Source organism: Protopterus annectens, chromosome 1.part0 (assembly GCF_019279795.1).
Source record: "Protopterus annectens isolate FY-2018-M chromosome 1.part0, PAN1.0, whole genome shotgun sequence".
NCBI classification, from domain to species: domain Eukaryota; kingdom Metazoa; phylum Chordata; order Ceratodontiformes; family Protopteridae; genus Protopterus; species Protopterus annectens.
The window spans coordinates 758,161,285-758,177,208 of record NC_056725.1 but is presented as its reverse complement, the minus strand read 5'-3'; the positions used below and the strand labels follow the sequence as shown (position 1 = coordinate 758,177,208).

At 41.6% G+C, this 15,924-nt stretch overlaps 1 protein-coding gene across 1 annotated transcript in view; it reads right to left on the bottom strand.

Moving 5' to 3' along the window:
• SERAC1 (serine active site containing 1) overlaps window positions 1-15,924 on the bottom strand; it is a gene marked incomplete in the record, with an annotated part of 923,851 nt that overhangs the window by 103,930 nt on the left and 803,997 nt on the right.

The following is a 15,924-nucleotide window of genomic DNA, read 5'->3' as shown; positions in this document are numbered from 1 at the left end:
AAAGGAAACAATACAAATAAAATCTAAGTTTAAAAACATTAATGTATAAGCGGACATGCTTTCAAGAAAGGTTTAAGGCTAGAAACACCATTTAAGCCAGGCAGTTTCTCTGCATTCAAAAGTAAGATCAATTTCTGTTCAGCCCTTTCTGTTTTATTAGATACATCACCCCCTCTAATACTAACATCCAAAACCAGGAGTACAAAGAACTTAAAAGTGTGTTCTGAGCCAGGCAAACCAATGTGCTGTGCTAAGGCATTTGTGTCTTTCTGATTCCTAATGTCCCTATAGTGTTCGTGGTTCCTGTCCTTCAGTGATTGGTTAGTTTTGCCTACGTAGAAGGCATGACAGACCGGGCAACTTGCAAAATAAACAATATTTGGAGTTCTGCAGTCAGCACAAAAATCAAGTTCGATTTTGAAATTAACATGAGGATATATATATATATAGGTTGAGCCCGTAAGTATGTACTTACAGGCTGAACATGATCTACAAGGAAAAGTCCCATGCCTGGTAGACTGAGGCCCTTTGATACAGAGTTGTGATTTATAGCACAAATGTTTCTTCAAGGACTTATTTTTAAAGACAAAGTGCGGCATCCTGTCTAGTCCCTTTCAATTCATCTACAGTGTGTAGAATATTCCAATTCTGTTTAATGACCTCACAATATTTGTTAATGTCACTAGAGTAAGGTATAGAGAAACTGAAAATATCTCTCACAGCTATAGTTGCTTGTGAAGCATCTGGTGGGGTATTGGTTGCCAAAATGGGCTCTACATTTCCCTTCCCTTCCCATGCAGCATTAATTTGAGAATCAATCTCTGCCACTTTGTAACCTCTGTCTAGAAAGTCACGCTTGAGAGAGTCAGGTGCTAAACCCAACTGAATGTTACCATTGTGCAATCTCATTACTCTATAGATCTGCCCTTTAAAAACATTCCGGGTGACATGCTTGGGATGCATGCTGTTTTTGTGCAGGAAGTTGTTCTTCCTAGTGGGTTTTCTGTAAACACTAATAGACAAATTATTAAGGTCTCCTCTGTTGCTCTTTTAACATACAGTAAGTACAGTTGTGTGTAAAGAAAACATAAATGTAGATGTATACCATATATGTGATGTTCGCTGTTATTCTGTATCCCTGCTGTGCTGTGTAGCCCCTCGCCAGCCCCCAGCCAGCGCAATGTTTTTTGTGCACCGTGTTGTTGTGCAAACGGTCTGATGTGTCAGTAGTCTGACTATAAAGGCAGGCAGCCAACGCCATTACATCAGTTTTTCTGCCCTAGCCCGAAGAGAAAAGGAAAAGAAAAGAGAGAAGTGGTCCTGGGCTAAGTGTGCCACCTTGGGAAGCATCCCCAGGGAAGATGTGAAATGGGGGATGAAGGGAGGAAACCAAGACTGCAACAGTGAAAATACTGAACATCTACATTTGGTAAAAATAAACACACTGTACCTATGTTCTCTCGGGTTTCACTGTTGCAGAGCTTCATCACCTGTGGGAGGATTCCCAAAGCTGAGGTAAAGGGTGAAAAAAAAGGGTACAGGTATAGTATGGGGAGGACCAGAATTGCAGCGCAGCAAAACCCTGCCCTAGACTTTAGAAAAGAGAGGGTAGTGGGTATGCTTTGTAAAGGTATGACAGAGAGGTCCAGGTATACACTCCCAAAGTCCCTGGTAGGTACTCCTCTGAGGAAGGCAGTGGAAGTGGAGGTTGCCCTAATGGAGTGGGTACAGATGGACTTAGGGATGGGTTTCCCATGTAGTCTGTATCAAAAATGGATACAGTGTGAAATCCATTTGGAAATGGTTTGTTTGGAGATGGGTTTCCCCTCTGCCTCGGGGCAAAGCTTACAAGAAGCTGGTCAGTTTTTCTGAATGGCTCTGTGTGGTCCAGACAGTATCTGAGTTGTCTGTGAATGTCTAGTGAGTGTAGAATTATTTCCGCATTGTTTTGAAGGTTGGAAAGAAGGTGGGAAGGTGTATGGCCTGGTTAAGGGTCACATCAGATATCACACCTTGGGCATAAAGGAGGGATTAGTCCTCAGAGACTGTCTGCATGGAAAATTATGAAGGGCTCAACAGCAATGAGAGCTTGAAGTTCTGAGACCCTCCTGGCTGAGGTGATAGCTAGAAGGAAGGCAGTCTTCCAGAAGAGGTATTTCAATTCTGTTGAAGCAGCAGGCTCGAAAGGAGGGAAGGTTAGTTTCTCCAACACATAATTCGGGTCTCCCAGGGTGGAGTAGGAGGTCTTCTTGGAGGCCTGATATTAGAAGCTCCTCTGAGGAATTGCTTAATCAAAGGGTGAGAGAAGAGGGGTGGGGTCAGAATTATAACGGGCAGATGCATGGATTTTAATAGAGAAAGAGGCCACTGCTGAGCAAATCTGCTAAGTAATCCAGGATGAGAGGAATGGAAGGTTTGGAGGCACTGCCACCTTTTGATTGTTTCCAGGAGCAGAAACTTTTCCTGTGCTGGGCCTTCTGGCCTCTGTGATTACGTCCAGGACCTGTTTGCTTAACAGTGACTTCTTGTTAGTTTTTAGAGTATGAGCTATGCTGAAAGTTTGAGAGTCTATAGGTCTGGGTGCAGTACCTTCCCCCCTCCTGGGTCAAGAGGTCTGACCTTTGGGGAAGCAGCTTCGGTGGCTGTAAGGTCAGACTGCGTAGTAAGGGGTACCAATGCTGTCTGGGCCAATCTGGAACAATGAGGATGGCCTTTGTTCTCTCCTCTCCTCTCTTATTTTGATCAGAACCTTGGGAATAAGGGGCAGAAAAGGTTATGCGTACACAAAGAGGGAGCTCCAGGGGAAGGTCAAGGCATCCATCTTCCAAACTAAGAGGTGATACTCTGTGGTACAAAACTTGTGCAGCTGGTGGTTGAGGTGTGAGGCAAAGAGGTCCACCACTCCTGGGTGATTTGCAGAAAGATTTCTCTGTGGAGCTGCCATTCGTGGGGGGTCCAGTAAGCTTCTGCTTAGGTGGTCTTCCACTGTGTTGTTGATCCCTGGTAAGTATTAGGTAATTAGGTGCAGCCCCATGGAGGTGGCTGTAAGCCACAGACTCATGGCTAACCTGCACAGGGGGCAAGATTGGGTGCCCCCCTGCTTGTTGATGTACCACATTATTGTGGTGGTGTCTGTTTTTATAAGAAGGACCCCTGGCCTGAGATGCAGTTGGAAGTAAGTGAGTGTTTTGCACTGCCATCATTTCTTTATGGTTGATGTGTAAGTGAAGTTGCTGGGCATTCCAAAGGCCTTGGGCATACCGGTCTGCTAGGTGAGCACCCCAAGCTATGTCTGAGGCGTCGGTGGTGATGGTCTGGCTGGAAGGGCGGAGAATGAAGGGAAGACCCTTGTTCATGGCACAGGCCTCTGCCCACCAGAGAAATTTGTCCCTTATGCAACGGATCAGTGGGAGAGTGGTCTCTAGGGACTGTATGTGTTAACACCAAAGGTAAGTACCACTAAAGGTTTCTCATGTGAAGCCTGGCGAGAGGGATGAGAAGAATGCAAGATGCCATGTATCCCAGGGCTTGCAGGAACTTCCTCGCAGTGAGGTGACTTCTGGAAGCCAGCTGGGCGAAGTTGAGGCAAAGAGAAGATCCTGGTATGCGTCACAGTGCAGATAAGGAATATTCCTGCAAGTCAGGTAGGAATATTATTGGGGGGGGTGCAGCCCCATTATTGGGGATGGTGGATACAGGAGGGCTTGCCCTCCTGCCTCATAGTAGTTTTTTTTGCTGCACTTTACTTGAAAGCACTTTTTGATCCTTAAGCGAGTGTAAACAAATTTGTGCATCCCACTTACTACAGCAGAATGCTGTAGCTGGGGTCAAGCATTTTGTGAATACTCTGGGAACAGCAGATAAGCCAAAGGGCAGTGCAGAGAACTGAAAGTGCTGATTGCCTGCTCTGAAGTGCAGGAATTTTCTGCACAATTCCCCGATGGGGATGTGGAGGTAGGCATCTTTTAGGTTTAGTGTCACCATCCCTGTTATTGTGTGAGCATAGGCAGGAGCTGCTGCAAGGTTAGCATTTTGAATCTGGGGACCACCAAGGAGGTGTTCAGTTTGGATAGATCCAGGATGGGGCACCAAGTGCCCTCTTTTCTGGGAACAAGGAATAGTCTGGAGTAAAAACCTTTTCCTGTTCAATCTGGAGGGAGAGGTTCTACTCCCCCCTGGGACATTAGTGTTTTTACCTGTTTTAATGCCTCTGCCCACTGATTTGGGAGGAGGTGTGGGTACCCTCTTGGAATTGGGAGTTAGCTGAAGGAAAATCTGTATCCCTGAGAAATGATTTTTAATACCCATTGGTCCTTGGTTATAGAGACCCAATTGTCCTTGAAGAAGGTGAGCCTTCCTCCTAGTTTCAAATGAGTGAAAGGAGGGCAGAGGGGGGGGGAAGAATCATTGAGTGCTTACCACAGAAGCTTGGCTTAGAACTCCCTGCCTTAGAGGCAGAAGTTGGTCCACTGTTTGTTTCTTTGCTGGCCCTAGGATAGGGCCCTGGATGTCCTGTCCCTGCGAGGCTTATTTTGGCCCTATCTGCTGGGTGCAGGGAAGGCCCAGTGCTTAGAGGGAAGTTCCCGCTGAATCTGGGCAGTTGAACTTGAAAGAAATCTTTTACTGTTTGCATAGATTTTGCTTTGTCTTCCATCTTTTTAAGCAACTCTTCTGCTTTTTCCCCAAACAGGCGTTCCTTATCTAGGGGTACATCAATAAGTTTTGACTTGACATGATCAGGGAGAGATTGTTCCTTCAGCCATGCATGTCTTCTAATAACAGGTCCTGTCACTACTGCCCTGCTAGAGGCTTCTAGGGAATCATATCCACATTGTAAGGAGTGCTTGGCCACTTGACAAGCAGAGTATAGTAATTCTGTCAACTCTTTTGTTCCAAAGTGTGTTGTTGATATTTTAACATATGGAACTGACAGTTGAGTGCTCTGATAGCTAAGTTTGCAGAGGTGTATACTTTCTTACTCCAAGCTCTGGAGCCTTTGTAAGAAAGGAAGAAGTTTCTTGGCAGAACTAGTCTTACCTTCTCTGGGTCCCTGTGTAATCACCTCAGGGTCTGCAGCAGAGTTCCTGTACAGGTATTTGTGAGAATCCGGTACTCTGTAGTACCTGTCAGATTTAGCTGGAGCAGGAGGCAGGGCATCAGGGGCTACACTGGATTCAAGGAAATCATCATCCACCACTTCTAGAATAGGTGGAATGGCCAGGGGTCTGTGCTGGGGCAGGTCCAGAAACCCTAAGTTGTTTCTTTGACTGTGGGTAGTCCTGAGATTCCCACTGAAAATGTTCCCTGAGGGAGTGAAGGGTTTCCCCGAAGGAGAGGTCCTCTGAGGGGAGGCAGAGGGGATGGATTCATCTGCATCTGAATCCTCAAACAGTTAAGGGCTGCTGTTCTTCTTCAAAGGCAGAATAATCAGATTCCTAGGACTCTTGGTCTGTCATAATTTCTGGAGAAGGAAGCTTTTTCCTTTTTGGAGTGGGGGCTTGAGTACCTCAGATAAGGGAGACGAGATCCTCTGGCATTTTAAACACTTGAGTTTGGGGTGTAGCAAGATGGCAGCTAGAAGCAGATTTCCTAGCAGTGGCCTGGCTTCGAGGCCTGAGAGAATCCATCGTTCTCTGATAAATGGTAGTTGGAACAGATGTCGGTTTATGCCTAGAATCGGTAGTGCAAACGGCCTCCTCGGAAGCTGGTGCCTGCATCACGGCTCCGCACCCAACCGAGGCAGAGACAGCCAAAGGCTCTGGAGATGAAGTGAATTTCTGCGGCATACTCAAAGGGTCTCGGCAGAGGCCTGCGTAGAAAGTGAGTCGGGCATCAGAGGCTGCAAAAGCACCTCACTGAATTCCAGAGAATTGATGACTTGCTTAGTGGTAGCGTCATCGGAAGGCTTAGCCTTGTGTGGCCTGTCTCTAGCTTTACTTTTTTTGGAATGTCGACGGATTTTTGGCTGATGGATGCCATATCAGAATTCAAAGATGGAATACGAAAATAATTGTCTACAAAAAGAGCTCTACTGTGAATGGTTCTCGCATTAAAAAGGGCACAGAACCAGCAATGAGGGATGTCGTGGTCTGGGCCTAAACAAGTGACGCAGTAAGAATGAAGTCTCAGTGTGGGATCTGCTTTCCACAGGCGAGACAAATGTTAACTTTTTCAGACATCTGTTAGAGTAAGAAAAATGTTTTCCCAAACCCGGTACTTGGCTTTAGACGTTTTCTGCTAAAATTCAACTTCTGGTACCGACCGCCACTCATGCGAACTGCTTCTAGTACGGGGTCCACGGCAAGAAAGACCGATGTAATAATGTTGGCTGCCTTGCTTTATAGTACTGATGACCTGACGTCAAACTACAGGCGACAGCAGCTGGCGCACAAAAACACTGACGTATGTATCAGGCTATGTTCTCTTTGTACGCGTTATGCAACAGAAAGGATGTCTTCCATTGCACTAATGCAGGGTTGGTGTATCTATTGACACAGGCTGTACCCATAGCCATGCCAACCTTCTGTAAGAACAACTCATTCTTGAACACAAAAACAGTATTCTCAAGTACAAGCTCAAGTAATGTACAGAGCAAATTCACTTTCTCATTCGTAAAACATCTCCTGTCATTTAAAAAAAGCTCCCCAATCATTGGGAATCACTGTAAATACCGATTCTATATCGCGCTTAACAAACAGATAATCTTGAGACAAAGTAGATGCTTTATCAAACAGTTTAGATAAAAAGGACTTAGTGTCTTTTTAGGACTGTGTCACATTCATCTAGAAGTGGATGTAAATTTTTTTCAACAAAAATTGACAGTGGCTCTGTGCTCCAACCCCTACCTGAAACAATGGGTCTCATGGGTGGGCACTCCAAGTTCTTACGTATTTTAGGAAGTCCATATATCGTAGGAATGAGGGGGTGTTCAACACTGAAATAATTAAACTCAGAAATTAAACCTGTTATGGGTAAGTCAAACAACAAAAAAAAAAAAAAGTTTTCCATGATTCCTGTGACAGTAGTTTTTGAAACATTTAAATAAGTCACTTCATCATATAATAACTTTCTCGTTTGTGTTAGATGCAAATCTCTGTCAAGTACCACAGTACTACCACCTTTATCTGCAGGTCTAACCTCAACTGAGTGCATGCTCTAACTCAAATAGAACAGCAGAATCCTCTGGTGACATATTAGGAAAAAGAGGCTTAGAGTGAGTATCAAACAAATCCCTAAACTGTTTCTCACAGAGAAATAAATGCTGATGTAATAACGTTGGCTGCCTTGCTTTATAGTACTGATGAAGTTTTTATGATATTATATATTCACAAATTTGTTTTATAAATATGTATTTTTAAGTAACATTCTAGAATAGGTTTCAATGAGAACGTTTTTTTCAAACAAACCATGTTTTAACATGTTTTTTTCTGAATGAGCAGTAGATGGTGGTATGGGTATATCTTTTACCTATATGTTTTTTAATATATTTATATTTATATATGTATTTTGTCTTATGAAATCAAATAATTTCAAATACTGTTTGAGGTTTCTGATACAATATCATTCAGTCATTACATTTTCATTTACAGTTTCTGCCGACTGGGAGCTTTATTGTACGTCTCTGGGCTTCGTTTTTCTTTTGTAATTCATGAGATTTGCATAAGACAACTGATTGGCTTTGCTTTCTTTTTAAACTCATGTACACCATTTGACTTGAATTGTGCTGTGACACTACCAGATCCATCAGAATGTGAGGAAGCTGGTGGTAATTGCCCCTGGCTAATTCCATTAAAAGGGAGAACCAACTTTGTCTGGGCCATAAGGGTTATAAATTCTTTCAAAATCTTAAGCAGTACTTTGGGCATCAGTGGAAAGGGTGCCCTCTATGCATGGCTGCAATGATGTCTCAAACAAAACTTTTCCAGCTCTGTTTTAAAAGAAGGTGAACAGTTGAAACATTTCGCAAACACTGTCCCTTCCACAGTGTTAGTTCATTTGAGAGTGAAGACAAATGAAGTCTTTCATGGAGATTAATAATGAGAGACTGAATAATCAAGAGAATGCACTGAATAACAAAAATATAAAATGAACCAATTAGATCATTATACAAGACAATTAACCAATCAATGATCAATAATTATGAAGCAGACTCTTGTTTTTCAGTAATTTTCCACTACTCATACATCTTAATACATGCAGACTGTCACATACTCAATTCCTTCAAACACATGCTTTGGCTGTTCATATTCTACAGGGTCCATCCTGGATCTTGTCTGCCTGCCACTAGGTTTTGCACTGATGGGATGCAAGAGGTCTGATGCAACACAGAATGCTTTAAGGCTAGTTCCCAGGCCGTCAATACCAACCAGCAAAATGTGCTTCATCATAAGGACCCCACTAGCCTTGCACTTGAACACCCATTGGACACTGATGCCAATGCAAAATCTAACATATCCATATAGAGAGATCTGATCCTTGCACCACTATAACTCACATTTCACAAAATCCAGCATGGGTACCTGTAACTCCAATGGAAGCAGGTGCTGTTTTTGAATCTTTCTCATGTGGAGTCTGGCCAGTGGTGTCATGATCAGTGATGCCATGAGGTGCAAAATTTTGTGAAACTCCCTTGTGAAGGCAGCTTTTTAAAGACAGAAATCCCTGAAAATGTTATGAACAGTCAAGACTTTGTCTCTGATCAGAAAATCAGACAATTCTTTGTAGAGGTGAAAAATTTGAAATTCAACTTGAAATTGTGAGCAACTGGGATGCAATAACCATCCTTCAGATGTAATATCACAATGAAATAGTAGTCCAGAAGAAGGGGAAGGATGGTCTGCAAGGTGGGCATTTTGAATCTTGTTTACTTTCAGAGAGGTATTTAGGTATGACAAATCTAACATTTCGTCAGATGGAGGAGCAGGAATCCTTTGAAGGGAAGAGGGATTTTCTGTTAACTGTCAAGAGCATCCGCACTGAATTTTTGGCCAGGATCCTGGGGTTGAGGTGAGAATGTGGACAATAGCAGGACCAAACACAAATTCAGAACTTAAATTCACATTAGAATCAACTTTCTAAACTGTAAAAATTCTAAAGGCTAAATTACTAGACTGAGACCCCCCAGCAAGATTCTAACCACTTGCCAATTTTATCCATTGTTGTAGCTTTAGAAGAAGCCATGCCTCTTTTGTTAGAGTTTGCAGCTTGAGAAACTGCAGCTGGGTCAGCAGACAAAGGAGAAAAGAGAGCTGCAAGATCAGAGTACATCTTGCATTTCCCCAAAGTCTTTTTAGGAACTGGTTCACTAGCCAAAGGGGTTTTACATGCAGTTTTAAATACATCTTCTCTGGTCTGTAACAGAGGTGGAACACAAAAAACATTTGGAATGTCATCCTCAATAAGATCATAAAATCTGTCAATCTCTACCATGGCTCAAGATTACTTCCATTCAAATACATCTCTAAACCTAGCTAGCATCTGTGGAAAAAAAGGTTTACTAGATGCCAAAGTTCCATCCTTAATGGACGGAAACGGTTACTGTATATTTTTTTAATCTGTACCCCCTCCCCCATTAGGGATTCTTCTGCCCCTTGGGACTTTACTCTGGTGCTGCAGGCATTGACACAGGGCCCACTTTGAACCTGCAGCTACTTCCGACATGAAGTTTCTGTCCTGGAAAACAGCTCTCTTGGTGGCCGTCACTTCCACCAAGAGGATTTCTGAGCTTCAAGCTCTTTCTTCTAAGCCTCCTTACATATTATTCCTTAGGGATAGTGCACTTATACACAAATCCATCTTTTACGCCTAAAGTGTATACAGAAAGCAATATCAATCAGTCCATTCAACTTCCAGTATTCTTTCCCAATTTTTCAAACCAAGGGGAGTATGTTCTTCACCTTTTAGATGTTCACAGATGGCTCTATTTTTATTTACAGACCGAGCAACACAGAAGGTCTGTCCAGCTTTTTCTTCGAATAGACTTGTTCAAGTGGTAGTGAAAGTTACATTGGCAAAATGGATCTCTGATTGCATCTCTTTCATTTATTCCTCCAGAGGGTTGCAGTTACCTAAACCACCTAGGGCACATTCTACCAGGGTCATGGCTACTTCATCAGCTTTCTATGTCAGAACCACTAATTGATGAATTTGGGTGAATGGAGACAACATCAGATCACAGTAATATTTATCCACAGCTAGATCAACAAAGAATACTGACAAAATAAATAAAAATAGTCTGTAGAGCTTAGAGATGGATATCTTGAATTTAGAAGTAGCTAGGAACAACAAATGATGGCTCCCTTCAAGGATAACATTTCAGCCCTTACTTTACTCAGTGAGTATGAGCCTAGCCATGTATCCCAAATATCTGACAAATTCTGATATTCTTGATAAGTATAAGCATGGGCCTGGGAGATGAACCATTTATAGGATGTCTGTGTCCATTAGAGACATAGGTGCCAAACCTGGGATGAATTTCTGGTTTCCCATCCAATTGTCCAATTTGCACTTGAATTGGATTAGGGAGGAACTCTGCTTTACATGGACGGGGAGGCTGTTCCACAGATAGGGTAGTCTCTGGGATACATACCTATCTCTCCAGCAGGTCCTATTTATATCTCAGGCAAGGTTTAAGTCTTTAGAATGGGTAACTCTGCTGCTGTTTTTGTTTTGTGGATATGCCGAAAGCCCATCAGAGTGGGGGTATGACAATGTCCTGAATACCAGGCATAGATCTCCCCACAAAAGCCTATAGGAGACAGAATACAAGGATAGGGCCTTGAGGCGGTCTGCATAGGACATTTTACTTGCACCCTGTATTCTTTTAGTGAGGAACCAGTGTAGACGTTCCAACTGTTGGATATGACTGGTTAGGTGAATACCAAACAAAGGGGGCATTGTATTTAATGACAGGTTTGACGAATACCAAATCCAGTGGAACAATGACTTCCTTGGACTTGGATGCCATATCTTTGTTTCTAAGTTGCACAACTTAGAATGTGCTCCTCACCACTGTAGACACATGATGGTTGAAGGCTAGATCATTATCTATGTGTGACCCTAAGTCTCTGACTACTGGGTCAACTCTAAGGGGTGTGTTGTCAATATGATAGTTACCAGGGATGGATGACTCCCCAAAATATACCATTATGTATTTCTTGGCATTTAGTTTTAGTCCATGAATCTGACACCAGTTTGTCTGTGTCAGCCTCTCCTGGAGAACATTTGTGTCAGTGTGAGTTTTAATGACAGCTGCTAATTTGCAGTCTGCAAATTTAGTCAGCCAGTGACCACTGACATTGGCTTTAACTTCTGAGAAGTAAATGCCAAAAAGGAGCAGTCCAAGGACTGAACTCTGAGGGATTCCACTTGTGACTGGCCTCTTTGTAGAAGTGAACTCCCCAATTCTAACCTCCTGGGTCCTGTCTGTGAGCCAGCTGGCTATCCACTGGGTGACCGGTTTATACCAAACCTCTTGAGTTTGTCAACAATGCTTGAGTGGGGTATTGTGTCAAATGCTGTGGCCAGGTCAAGGTAAGCAGTGTGAGCCATTTTGCCCTCATCCATTGCTTTGGTGACCTTCTCAAAGAAGTCTACCAGGTTGAGGAGGCATGATATGCCCTTGACAAAACCAAACTGGGTTGGGTCCAAAGTCTAGAGGTTTACTACATCTCTGTTGATCACCTCCATGATAATTCTTTCCATGGCGTTACATACAAGACTAGTGAGACTTATGGGTCTGTAGTTTCCAAGGTCTGTAGATGGCCCACCTTTGTGCAGAGGGATGACTGTTGCTCTTCTCCATTCATGAGCCACGTAGCCTGTTTGGAAGTTACAGTTAAACAGTAATTCCAGAGACCCTGATACGTCATGTTTCATGTTATTTAGAAGGCATCCCGGGATATTATCTGGGCCCACTGATGCAGTGTTCTTGGTCTTAAGAGAGAGCATTAAGGACCTGTTCCCTAGTGACAGAAGGAGGAGTTAAATTTGATATTTACTGAGGGAAGGTTGAGGGGGAGAGAGGGGTAAAGTTGGAGCTGAATTTTTCAGCCAGGAGGTTTGCTGTATCTTCTGGTTCAGTACAGGTGGCGCCATTTACAATGAGCTCTGCACACAATTATATATCACCTTTGAGGTTGTGGACATAGCTAAAGAAAGCTTTGTGGTCATCCTTGGCCTGGAAGGCCAAACCTATCTCAAATTTGGCTTTGGTAGACTATTTGTCCTCTGAGTTGTTTGTTTAGTTTGATGAGAGTATCTTTATCCTACTGTTTGCTGCACCTCCTAATTTTTGCCATGATTTACCTCCTCTTCTGTTATACAGCCTATTCATTTTGTGATCCCACCAGGGTGGCTTGTTTTTTTCCCTTCCTTGAGAATTCTGAGAACACTGAATATCCTCTTAAAAAGATAGCACACATTCACTATGAATTACACAAGAGACATAAATGAAAGATTGTATCATCATCAAAATCCTTAGAGAGCAACAGGGATGATGGGGTTGGGTAGAGTCTACTAGAAGAGCCCAGGTCTCAGTCACTTGACAACCACAATACTGTAGGCATGACCTCTTACATATTTGTTGCTCACATGTCTGAGTGAGAGACAGCAGCTGTGGGGAGTGTGTAGTTCCACATACTCTCACCCAAATATGTATTAGAATTTGGGCAAGATTAGTGCATCAGCCATGGGCTAGGGGTTGTAGTATAGGTTAGTGCCTTATGCTGTGATTTTGAAGGGGATTAAGGTTTGGGGAGGATCTTTAGGTTTATGGGGTGTGAGGGGAAAAAAACTCTGTTGGTTATCTGGTAGGGTTAGGAAGCAATCGGGGTCTTTAGATCTAGGGAGTAGGAAAAAGTTAAAAACAGGAAGTACTTGGGAACTTTAAGTTTAGGGAATGACTGAGGACTTTTGGGTAATGGAGGGTAGTGCTATGGTTAAAGTTAGTGACCGGGTGTGAGTTTTAGGGTTAGAGTTAGGGTTCTGGTAGGGCTATTTAGTTCATTAGGCTTGAGTACTCTTTCGGAGGGCTAGGTAATTCACTAGGCTATGACTAGTTTGAGTTAGGGTACTTGTTAATTACAGCAGGTGGCAAGTGAGTAAGTGTGGGGCAAGGTACTAGCATAAGAGTACTTGTAGTAGTCCTAGTTGAGAAGTCATCAGTCTCAGCTCACAGCAATTTTGAAGATTTTCTTTTTACCTATATACAAATGTGCACAATGCACATACCAAAGTAGTAGGATATGTTCTGTATGTAACCATTTGAAATGCATGGACCCACTAGACAAAGTCCCAAAACATGGAGACTAAATGGCCAAAAAAACAGACAGACTTTTAGCAAAAAACAAGATGGCCATGTCTCAGAATATTCTTTTTGCTCAGAGGTATAGTGATCTTGGAGTGGATTTTATATGCGTCCCTATGAGAAGCTTGAGATTTCAGAAACTTGAAATTCATATTGATGAGACAATATGATCTAGTTTCTAGTGGTTGAATGGTGGTCATGTACCAAGCGGATTATGAGGAATCTATGAAAATATTACTATCCAATGATTATGAATATTTATTAGTCTCTTCCCTAGAAGTATCTAGAAGGTTTAAAAAGGTGTACTGGTTATTATATGAATTTTTGATGGCAGGACTAAACTTTAGCTGTTTATAATTTTATGAAAGTGCATCATCCTGTTTTGGGTACCCTTTTTGGGATACCTAAAGTGCACAAAGACCCCATTCTTCCACCCTTCTGACTGACGGTGTCGGTCCCAAATTACACTACTGAAGGGTTCTACCTGTTTTTAGATTATAATTTGAACCCTGTTGTTCAGAGAATGAAATCTTAAAAGATTCCTGGGACTTTTTACAGAAGTTAAGGGCTTTCAAAGACATTTATTCATTTCAAGCCAATTACAATTTGAATTTTACAGTAGATATTTGTTCTCTTTTTACCTGCGTACCTCATGATGTTGGTGTCGATTTTGTACAAAATTACTTTAAGTTAGAGAGTTTTACCAGTGATGAAATTTATTTGGTTTGCAGCCTTTCAGACATTATGCTGAGCAACAACTATTTTTTCGTTAGATAAGAGTATTTATAGACAAAGTCACAACCCCAGCATCTGCAAATGTAGTGCTGCGGTGGTGAGAACATGTTGTCTTGACCCCTCTGATCAACCAGTTTAATATAGCATTTTACTGTAGATTATATGATCTTTATTATAGAAAGTAATAGACAAAGTAGTTACCTTCTTGGAGTTTACTTTGGGAAAACAGGTAGCAGAGTAAATTTTCTTGATGTAAATATTTCTTGGAATGATGAAGAGAAAAATGTGAAAGTGAAATACACAGAAAACCAACTTTTTCCAATTACCATCTCCATTCTCGTAGTAACCACCACCATTTCATGAACAAGAATATTCCAAAAGGTCAATTTATTAGGGCCTCTAGGATGACCACTAGGGACTCAAGTCTGACGAACAGGTAATTTTTTTAATATCTATGTTTATACAAAGAGGGTATAGAGAAGACGTCTGAATTAAAACAGCACAGGAAATTAAATCAAGGAGAAATACAGATTTTCTTCCTATTCTTGTTAGACCTTTGAGTAATAAGAATGGTCAACTTAAGAACACAGAACATGTTGTGGCTTGCTGACTTGATAGGACCGTGGATAATATTGAGATTAGTTCTACTATAAGGAGGAACTTGGAAAATAACAGACGGAAATGCTGATTTAATTAAAGTGCTTGGTGCTTCCCCCAAGTTTGTTTATATGAACAGTTACAATATTATGAAATTGTTGCAGAGATACCAGTAGAGTTTTTTTTCCCAAAAAGTGGCATCCAAAAGAACTAAAGGAATGTACAAGTGTGGATACTGTTCTACTTGTAGGTACTTCCTAGAAGCACCTTTTGACTTTAAAACACTTGGAAATGACTTTACCTATCCCTGAAGTTTTTAATTGCAAAACCGAGGGAATAGTTTATATTGTGGTGTGTTCTGAATGTGGCTGTTATTATACTGGGATGACTGAAAGAAGTTTACAGAAAAGAGTTAAACATATCTATTCAATAATGAAAAAAGGCAGCAACAATGTCTTATATAAACATAAATTGTAGTTATAAAAATATTTTATTTGCAATATTAGAGCTGGTCCCGAAAGATTTGAGAGGAGGGGATTATAGGAATAAAACAGAACAGAGGGAGACTATGGAAAATAAAAATGGGAGCCGACACCTTCCCAGAATTAAATGATTTTATTATCAAATGTTTCCTTAAAAATAAAAGATTAAAAGTACAAAATTAAGTATAGTGGTTTTTTTAAGCTTATATTTAAACTATATTGTAGACAGAAAGTAGTGGCACTTCAAATGCTTTATTGTCATTTGAATTGAATAGGTTTTAATGTACAAAAGTAGTGTGTTCATGTATCAGTTGCTTCTCAGGAAGTCTGTATTTGACGAAAGTAAATAAACATTTTTTACAATAGCTGGATTTGTCCATTTTTTTTTTGGATTTTTCTGAGCTTGTCTTGCTGGATTTGTGAGTTTTACTAGTTTCCAAAAACAGGAAGCTTTTGAATGGAGATCGCAGTACAGTGCAGATTGGGGAATTTACCCTTTCCCCCACTTTAGTGCAATTTCAGAGCTGGTATATAACATGCAGGGGGTGTGGAGAGTGGCAGGGGCACTCCCCCCCGCAAAAGCGTTGGAAAAAAGGTAGATTTTTTTATGTTGTTTGATGTTCAAGTTTTCGGAAACGCAACCATATTGTCTCAACAATATGAATTTTGAGTTTCTGAAAACTTGAGCTTCTGATTATATATATATATATATATATATATATATAAATACACACACACACACATTCGGAGGGTGGGGGAGGCTTGCCTCCAGGCCAAAAAAAAAAAGATTAAAAGGAAAACAGT